This window comes from Lampetra planeri, chromosome 33 (genome assembly GCF_965212315.1).
Source record: "Lampetra planeri chromosome 33, kcLamPlan1.2.h2, whole genome shotgun sequence".
NCBI classification, from domain to species: Eukaryota; Metazoa; Chordata; class Hyperoartia; order Petromyzontiformes; family Petromyzontidae; genus Lampetra; species Lampetra planeri.
The window spans coordinates 9,009,926-9,019,696 of record NC_136139.1 but is presented as its reverse complement, the minus strand read 5'-3'; positions in this window follow the sequence as shown (position 1 = coordinate 9,019,696).

Here is a 9,771-nt window from a genome sequence, read left to right as displayed (position 1 = left end):
TGCTGCCAATTGCCCAGTAGCAGCAGCGTCCTTCACAAGTCTCCTCCACAGAGGCCGGTCTTGCCCCCACTGGTAGCAATCATTAGCAAGTCTACTCAGCTCCACATTCTCCCGGACCGCATCAGCCCATCTCTTCTCCAGCGCGTGCCGCGCCCATTTAGCTCCCTCTATCCGGCCAAAACAGAAGCTGCTTGGGCATGCGGTGGCTGGGCATGCGGGCTACATGACCCAAGCCAACGCAGCCTAGTCAGCCTGAGGAGTTCACTGATGGGACTGTGTTCAGATCTTTCAAGCTTCTGTGAGCTCCTCGCATAATCCAGTCTGGCGAAAGCCAAGATAGATCGTAGGCAGGCCAGCCTCAATGTTGGCACATGTTTTCCCGTAAAGGAGACCGCATTTCGCAAGAGTACACAAGAGAGGGCATAATTGCGCAGGCCGAGAAGACCCAGACCTTTGTGCAGAGTGACCAGCCGGGCAGCTTCCGCACAGCATTACACAATCATACAAACCCACACAAAACAAAGATCCCCCGTATAGTCTTGAACACACTATACTGGCATCTACTCATCTGTATAAACACGCACACATGCTGCTGCACACTTTTACCGATATTCAACATCCTGCAACACATATTCTCAGACTCTTCACACCCCCCTTACAATACTGAGCCACTGCCCTCACCACCCACGTAGCAACACACCTAACACACAGCCCAACAACGACGCATCCAGACCCATACACCTTCACCCATGCACAGCCCAAGTCACAAACGACAAATATCCCCTGTACAGTCTTCCACGGACCTTCGGGCAAGTGTTAATAGCGAGCGCACACACCTATTAAGGGCCAGCACGTTGCACAAGTGGGTTGTGTGGTCAGTACGACGTCCGGCCGCGTTTGTATCCCCAGTGTTGACATGTCACACACCTCAGCGGGTACTCATTTAGGGCCGAGTATACCTAGGAGCAGCCCATGCATTGTTCTGCACGTGCTGATGTTGGCTGTGGCTGCGAATCGAGCTCAGATTGCCGGGTTTGTAACCACTATGCCACCGCTTCGCCCACCAAAACAAAGACGCCCGTATAGCCTTGAACGTACTGTTGGGGCAGTGCTGTTAGCGGGCACATATGAAGGCCGGAACGGCACACGAGGGGGTGGGTGGCCAACACCACGCCCGACCGCCTTTCTCTACCCAGTGGCGATGTTTTCACATGGCCCCAGGTGCTCATTTGTGGCTGAGTAGACCTAGGGGAGGCCCAGGACCGGTTCAAATAATCGTCACCGGTGTTGGTGGCCGTGAGCGCGAATCGGGTCGCCAGGTTCTTTGCGCGGCGCGTCAACCGCTCCGCCACCGCTCCCCACACCACACCCAGAGCCCGCACAACCCCATAAATACCCCCTAACTCATCTCTCCTACACCCCACAGTCCAACACACCCAAGATGCACACCCACCCCTCCCCCTCACTGTGTCTCACTCAACACAACACGCAGCAGGGGTGGGGGGGGCCGCTTTGAACAAAGTGAGCTGTGGTGAGTGTGCGTGAGTCCACACACACATTACCGTATTCACTGGATTATAAGACGCAATGGGAAATTAAGACGCGTCAAAGACTTGTGCCCGGTGCCAATAAAGTCGTACACTTTTGGTCACCCGCGCATACAAACACTCGGACACCACGTCTACCGTATTTTAAGACGCACACCCAACTTTTGCATTAAAATTCAGGATGGGAGGTGGGGGGGTCGTTAAAGACTGATAATACGGTAACTGTGGATCATCTGGCGTCCCTTGTTTGTGTGAGTCTGTGGACCAGGGCGTGACTGATCAGCGCGATGTCGTTTCAAACTCCGCAATTTGTCCTGCTGAAAGTATATGGTACAGTAGTAACAATAATCCACTGCTGGATGAAGTCCGTCCGATACTTTTCGGTACGAGGGCTCGTTTCACGATACTTCACTACGATGTCAGAATCTAAAATTGTGTTCATAATGGAGGAATACGATGAGCTATACGAGCAGTTTTTTTCTTCTTCTAAATATGTCCACTAATTTACACACAGGCAAGCCTCAGCGAGTCTCAAAACTGATTTTCATGAGGGTGCTGCTATTTTTGGGATGTTTGGCCAATGCCAATAATGAGTGTGGGTGGCTCCGTGCGTGAGGGGAACCAGAGCTTCCAGAGAAAGCCACGCGTACGGGGCTAAACCCTGACCTCCGCACAGACAGATTCAAGAACCGATCATCTCTGCAGGCCCATTCTGAAAGAAAAAGTAATAAGCGTGAGCCTTCTTTGTTGAGGTTATTCTGGGCAAGTAACATGAATTGTTATTTCACTTTTTGCCAATTACCAAATCAACCCGAATGCATTCCATCTTGGCATTTAACCAGCGTGGTGAAGTATGCTCAAATAAATTCCACGTCGTGGGGAAGCACCTCATTCAGCAGTGTATCGACAAAGTGCTGCGTGTGTATTGTACATCATCACGATCATCGGCCACGACAGGATGAAGGCCAAATTTTGATTTAAAGCTTTCGTGACTGCAGGGATTCATCTTCTTGGTTCTTTCGGTAAAGTCACGTAGAATGAGGACGGCTGCTTGCGTTGTGGCCGAAACGTCGTGAGAATAATTTTATTATGTTTTATTTGTATTATTTTATTACTTCCCTTCTACGTGACTTTACCGAAAGAACCAAGAAGAGGATGAAGGCCCTCTTGGAAGCAGTCGCCATTTCTCACGGCCCTGCAGATGTAACTGCACCCAGCTGCTCCGCACGAGTTCAATTCGTCACTCCATCTCCGTGGAGGATGTGCCCGTCCCTAACTGCCGACTTCGGCTGCCACTCCGTGGTTATTCTCGCCCCACGGGCGTCCTGCCCAAGCCGCACGCCGACTTTCCTTAACGGGCTGACTGATGCCATCGAGCTGCGTGTGTCCTCTAATCCGTGTGTTCCACTTTTTGTCTCAGTGTAATTCCGAGCACGCGTCTCTCTGTGTGCTTCTTTGCGCACTTTTCATTTCGGTACGTTTCGCTAATACACGCGTTGACATTTTACAATAAAACATTTTTTTCTATATAGTTTTCAGTAGGGTCCTGCATTTGAATGTTTGGCCAATTCCGTTAATGAGTGTCACGCACTCAACACGCAGCCGCGCAAATGGGATACAGGCATTGTCCCCGCCGCTCATTGCAACACCGTCACACGCGTGCGCACTGAAGTGGACATCACTCACCACCCTGTCCACCACCACCACCATCACAGCGCGGGGAGAGGGCAGATCGAGGTGAGAGGAGAGGGGAGAGAGAGAGGAGATGAGAGATCGAAGAAATGGGAGAGCGAGGTGAGACGTGGAGAGCGAAATGGGAGAAGGGGAACGCGAGATGAGAGGAGGGGGAAGAGCGAGATGAGGGGAGAGGGGTGAGCGAGGAGAGAGGCAAGGGGAGAGCGACGTGAGACAAGGACGAGCGAGGTAAGAGGATAGGAACGATTGAGGTGAGAGATGAGTGGGGAGAGCGAGATGGGAACAGAGGGGAGAGAGAGGAGAGGGGAGAGCGAGGTGAGAGGAGAAGGAGCGAGGTGGGAGGATATGGGAGCGAGAGGGGCGAGTGAGGAGAGGGGGAAGTGAGTTGAGCGAAGAGGGGAGGACAAGGCGAGATGAGAGGGAGAGCAAGCGGTGATCAGGCGAGGTGGAACAGAACTAAGGAGAACCAGGAAGGGATACCAACCTGGGATTGTTCGGTGAGAGGCCGAACGAGTTGTAACCAGCCTTCGACCAAATAACACTAAAGGCGCCCGCTCTCGTCATATCTCTGAAGCTAAGCAGGTTGGAACCTGGTAAGTACTTGTTGACCACCAGCAGGCTTGCCAGGTGTTATAGGGTGGGGCTGTGTGGTGTGGCCAGGAGATGGCAGTGCCGAGTGCCAGCTCCTCGCATATGCACGCTGGGTGTTCTCTGGGTTCTTCTCCATCCACACGAAGTCAAACTCTCATGGTATCAGCCAACACCGAAATGTAGCAGGACCCTCCTAATTACTCGGTGAGATTTTCCTGGATGAATCCGGCATTCTGAGTTAAATTCCCAGCTACGGCTGACATCAGCGGCGAGGGATATCTGAATCGGTCCTTGGCCTGCCGCCCACCCTCCCCCACATTCACCAACTCGCACTGAGCAGCGTGGTGAGGTGTGTTCAAATAACCTCCATGACCCACACAGAATGGACAGGTCTTCATCCAGTCTTCATCCAGCACGGAACGGAATGCAAATCAGAAAATGAGAGACGCCACGTGGTCGATACGTGTTCACGGTTTAAAGGAGAGTCAGCAATTGTTGAGCTATGGACGTATTAGTTATCTCCATAGAAACGTGGCATTTCTACCGCTGGCTCGCTCAGGCCCAAAGCCTACTTTGCACATGTGGATCGTATGCATCAACATACAAAAAATGAAAGATGAATTGTTTTAAAGTGCGCAAATGAGGAAGGAGAGATCATCATCGGCCACGATCGATCCACTGCTAGACGAAGGCCTCGCCCCTAGCCGTCACCTTTCACGGTTCTGCAGATGTATCAATGAGAGATGCGTGCTCGGAATTACACTGGTAGATTAGTCGCACGCGGATCAGTAAACCAAATCAAACCAGATGCATCCGAGTGAACGTGCAGGGCAATCAAGTGGGCTCGGGCAGGACGCGTCGTGGCTAGAAGGGATTTTGCAAAAAGGTTGAGACCGGTGAGGAAACGGCAACTAAGGGAGAGAATGGGCCAGAAATTACGACCACGCAAGAGAACAATTGATGGTGGGATTGCAGGATTGTAAGGGATGGCGACGGGGTAAGCAAGTCAATTAAATGACTCGGGATAATGATTATGATGACGATGATGCCATAGCTGAATTATAACACAGTATCATCATCTGCCCAATGTGCCTGGTTTGAGAGCACAATGGCTCAGGTACCAGTCAATAGGGACCAACATCAACTCATTCAATCGTGGTGCAAATGTCAACCGGCGTTCGCTTGCTCAGAATAAGGCAGCCAGTTTCAAAATGTTTGCCGTAGCTTTGTTCACTTGATTACTTTATTGTAGCTCGGTGAGCCTTGGGCAGAATATATCATCAGCATAATCAGCCATGGTGAATCCACTGCTGGATGAATGCATCGGGAAGCCTCCATGGTTAGAGACAATAGTAAGAAAAATAATAATTTACATTTCAGGAAAAGTATGTAAAGTCTTGTTATACCTTGGCACCCAAAGACAACAGCTGCTCTTTACGAGAGTCCACTATCCAGGAATCCATTCCAGGTTTTGCAAGAGCGACGTGCACTGCACAAGCTTTGGGGGTTGTGGGGGTGGGGGTTGGTATTGAATAGAGACACAATGCGGTGAATGCAGGTGGCGTTCCAGGATAATGCCTCTCGGCGATGCGGTGCCCTGCAGAAATCCATAATCCACACTCATCTGGAGTCCATCCCGGGCGCTGGGTCATCCCGAGCTTAATTGACAGTGTTTGGCCCAGCAGCGCTTGGCACACACAAAGGGCCCCTAGCAAAACCTGGCCTGCAGTCAGAACGCGCGAGCTGAGCGTGTGACGCGCGCTGACCTTGCGCCGTGATCCAGAATCCAGGAGGGAAACTGATACACGCCGGTCATTGGGAATTACCGCGCGCACGGCGATGCAACACGGAGGCGCGTGAGTCAGCACGGAGGGCCACAAACAAAAGGCATCTCGCAACACCCGGCGTGGAGTTCAGAGTTTGGTGGCACATCGAGAGCGTATAGCTGCACTGCACTTTTTTAAAACCCAGAGTAGCACGGAGAGTGGTATCACAAAAGGGGGTTTGTCTTGCAGCATTCACTTGCCCTCACTACCCCCCCCCACCGCCACCCCCCCTCCTCCCAGAAGTACCAGTTTTGACCGATCCACCAAAAATAGGCTAGGGCAACTGGAAACAGGAAGTTTTAAAATGGGCTTCGGTATTCGTGGTATGTATTTGTTTAGCATTTCCTGAGATCGGTAACTGTTGAGAGTATTTGGTGTTAGAGTGTGTGTGTGTGCGCGTATGTGTTCGTGTCATTTGACCCACAAAACCTCGATCACTTCTGTGGTGACCTGCTGCCGGCGAGACTTCAAACGCTTCGCGTGACCTCAGAGTGCACCTAGCCTGGCACCATCGCTGTGGTGATGTCACCGTCGATGAAGTGGCGAACGGCGGCTGTTGTTATGTGTATCTGTGTGACCTCTATACCTATGTAGCTGTATAGAAGAGGTCATTACAGGTATGCACGCGTATGTTTGAATTTAACTGATCATCATTTGCACCCCTGATCAGCTTAAATGCATCACTCCGTCTCCTCTCGTCTTAACTAAACTGTTTTTATTTTACCAGGTAAGGTCCACTGAGCTATGTAGCTCTTTTTCAGAAACGACCTGGCCACAAATGATAGTTCAACGAAGTGGCTTATGTGGAAATGTATACAAGCCAAATACTCTAAACCCATGATTCTAAATGTGGAGGGAATAACCAGAGGACCCCGAGAAAAATCCACGCGACAGAGGAGAGAGGCACTGCCAACTCCAAATATACAGTAAAGGCGTCAGGGTCAGGATCGAACCCACGACCTGCATACCAGGCGATGTAGTTAACATCTCGCCACTAATCTTCTTGGTTCTTTCGGTAAAGTCACGTAGAAGGGAAGTAATAAAATAATAAAAAATAAAACATAATAAAATAATTCTCACGACGTTTCAGCCACAACGCAAGCAGCCGTCCTCAGGTGAAGAATGAAACACCACCAAGCTTGGTGGTTGCTTGCGTTGTGGCCGAAACGTCGTGAGAATTATTTTATTATGTTTTATTTGTATTATTTTATTACTTCCCTTCTACGTGACTTTACCGAAAGAACCAAGAAGATGAATCCCCGCAGTCACGAAAGCTTTAAATCGAAATCTCGCCACTAAGTCTAACTTAGTTTGCGCAGATGTTGCACTTAAACCCGGCACAAGGAGTAGTTGGCAGATTTTAGTCCTTTCCATGTTTGACGCCGAAACAACAGAAAGACCAATAAGTTGGTGTTATTTACAAAACGACACGTACAGTCGAAAGCAAACGTTGACACGTCGTCTCCGCGCCCAAACTGGGATCGGGTGGCCCTGAGACAGACGTGGAAATTCCACATTTCCAGGGCACTATAAATAATTCGCACAGCTCCGTGTATAAATAAAAAAGCCCCACCCCTCCCACCTCTCTCTGTGTGTGAGGGTAAACTTGGAATGGCGTCACAGTGTGATACACAATTAAAACTAACCCCACTGTCAAACCCACAGCATGGACGTGTACAGGCAGTATGTTCAATCCACCATGTTGGTCGGTGGGGGTTGTTTGACCATTCATAAATCAACCCCGCTGATCAGTGCGGGTTGGTGAAGACGGGGAGCATAGAAGAACAGTACAGCGTTGAATTGTTCTGAAATTCGCCTCTGCAGCCCACAGCGAGACTACTTGACACGGTACTGCCTATGATAACGCACAGTAAGGCCTACCGAGATGTATAGATACATTTTCAGAAGCCACCTGGCCACAAATGATAGCTCAGCGAAGTGGCTTATCACGTGGAAATGTACAGCAGCCCAATACTCTAAACGCGTGTTTCTGAATGTGGAGTGAAAAAACGGAGGACCTGGAGAAAAACCCACGCGACCACGCTGAGAACATGAAAACTCCAAATATTGAGGCGTCAGGGTTGGGATCAAACCCACGACCTCCTTGCATACCAGCCAAGGGAGTTAACATATCGCTGCCTTGGCCCCCCTGTGATGAAATCGGGCGAATAACGAGGTGATTTGTTGATATCGGTGTATGAGTGATAATAATGCCTTTAATTTACACGGGAAAGCATCACCGAGCCTTGGGACTCTTGGGATGTTAGGCCAATTCCATTATTAATGAGTGGGCTTCGTGTGGGAGGAAATTGGAGATCTTGGAGATAACCTGCAATGGCATAGGAGGAGATCGCACTCAAAGCATCATACGGCTGGATTCCAAAATCCATTGCTGTACTGCCACCTCCTGGCCAATTCGCTGCCAAAGCCTATAACACCTGATACTACTGAGACAGTGTGTCCCATATCCATGGGGTAATCACCAGCCTCAATCCTGCTTTGTCAATGTGAGAGCTGTGTTTAATAAAATCCATGTATGGTCGAAACAGTTTACAGAATTAATCACCGAAACTGGCGCCTAAAATGTATGAATGTTTTACCTATTTTGCATCGTACGTAGCCAACCGTCCTAATCGGAGATACTATATAGCCAAACTTGCTAATCGGGGATGCTACATCCTAAAAAGAGGACTCTATGGTTTTATTATTTTTTATCAAAGGTTCCATCTCTATCTCAGCCACTTACACTTAATATTTACGAACATGCTTTATTTAGCTAGGCGAAAACCCACTGCGGCAGGTTTGCTTCACATAATCAGTCGAATCATAACGTGTGCTAAGAAGTGTGAGCAATTAATATCTGCGCAGCAATACAGTTGCAGTTCCTCAGGTGAACAATCACGGGCCAATTAACTCACTACTGATTATAAATTAATTATCACTGGACGTAAACGCAATCCTGCGAATTGTGTAGTTTGTTTTTGTTGTTCTAATTGAGGGGCAGGGTGGGTGGGGGTGGGGGGCAATTAATGTTGCAGCACAATTCTGGTCCAGGGGACACGAAAGTTGAGTGGCTTTTGTGTCACAAAACTCCCAACATCCGTGTCACCTATCGCGGTTGCCAGGGCAACGCAAGCCACCATATCCAGGGCAACGACATTGCCCCAAATTACAGTGAATGTGAAATTGCGTTCGTTTCGTGCGACGTTTTAGCCGAATTCGAACAGCGTCGTGTAAAGTTGCAGCGCCAAGTGAACTTTTGCCAATATGAACCTCAACGCCGCTGAGTTTGAAGGGGGATAAAAAAATAAATTAAAAAACAAGGTGGTGGGGTCCGTTTGGCCTAATTCGTGAAAGACTGCAGGCGGCCTAATTCAATAGATGTTTCGATTGTGCAAAAGTGCGAGGGAGGTGTGTGCAAACATAACACGATGAGTGTCAGAGATTATATCTGGATACCGTTCAAGGGTAACCGATTAATAAACAAAAAAACCCTTCATTTAGTCAGGCGAGGGGAAAAAAACAATAATGTCATTTATTTTAGGCAGTATTCTGATACCCCCGTGCAAAACATTTCAACGTCGCCCCACAACGAAAATTGTAATAAATTAATTTATTAGAAAGTAAAATTCTTGAAAGTTTCATGCAAAATTGTAAACCCCCCCCCCGCCCCCCATTCTCGGCGGGGGAGGGGCACGAGTTGGTAGGGGGCGGGGCATTTGGGGGTGTGGGGGGGGGTTGGTCGCTGTGTGGCCCCACCAAGTCGGCGCGCGGGCGACCGAGTCCTCTTCCGAAGATTGCCGAAGACGGCGTGACGTCACTCGGCGGAAGTGGGCCTCGGCTTCGGCCACTCGCTCGGGGGAGGGGGTGGTGGGCATTAGACGCTCGCGCTCGGGTGTCGCGTGCGTGCGAGCGGGTAGGGAGGGAGGGAGGGCGCAAGCCCCCCCCCGTCCCCTCCAACCAACACGCTCCGCCCCTTCTTAGACACGCCCCCTTCGCTCTCGCCTCGCGCTCCCCCACCCCAACCCCCGCACTCGCCACGCGCTCCTCGGTCCCCCCCCCCACTTTCCCCCCACCGCTCTATCCATTGCATTCACCCCCCCCCTTTCAGC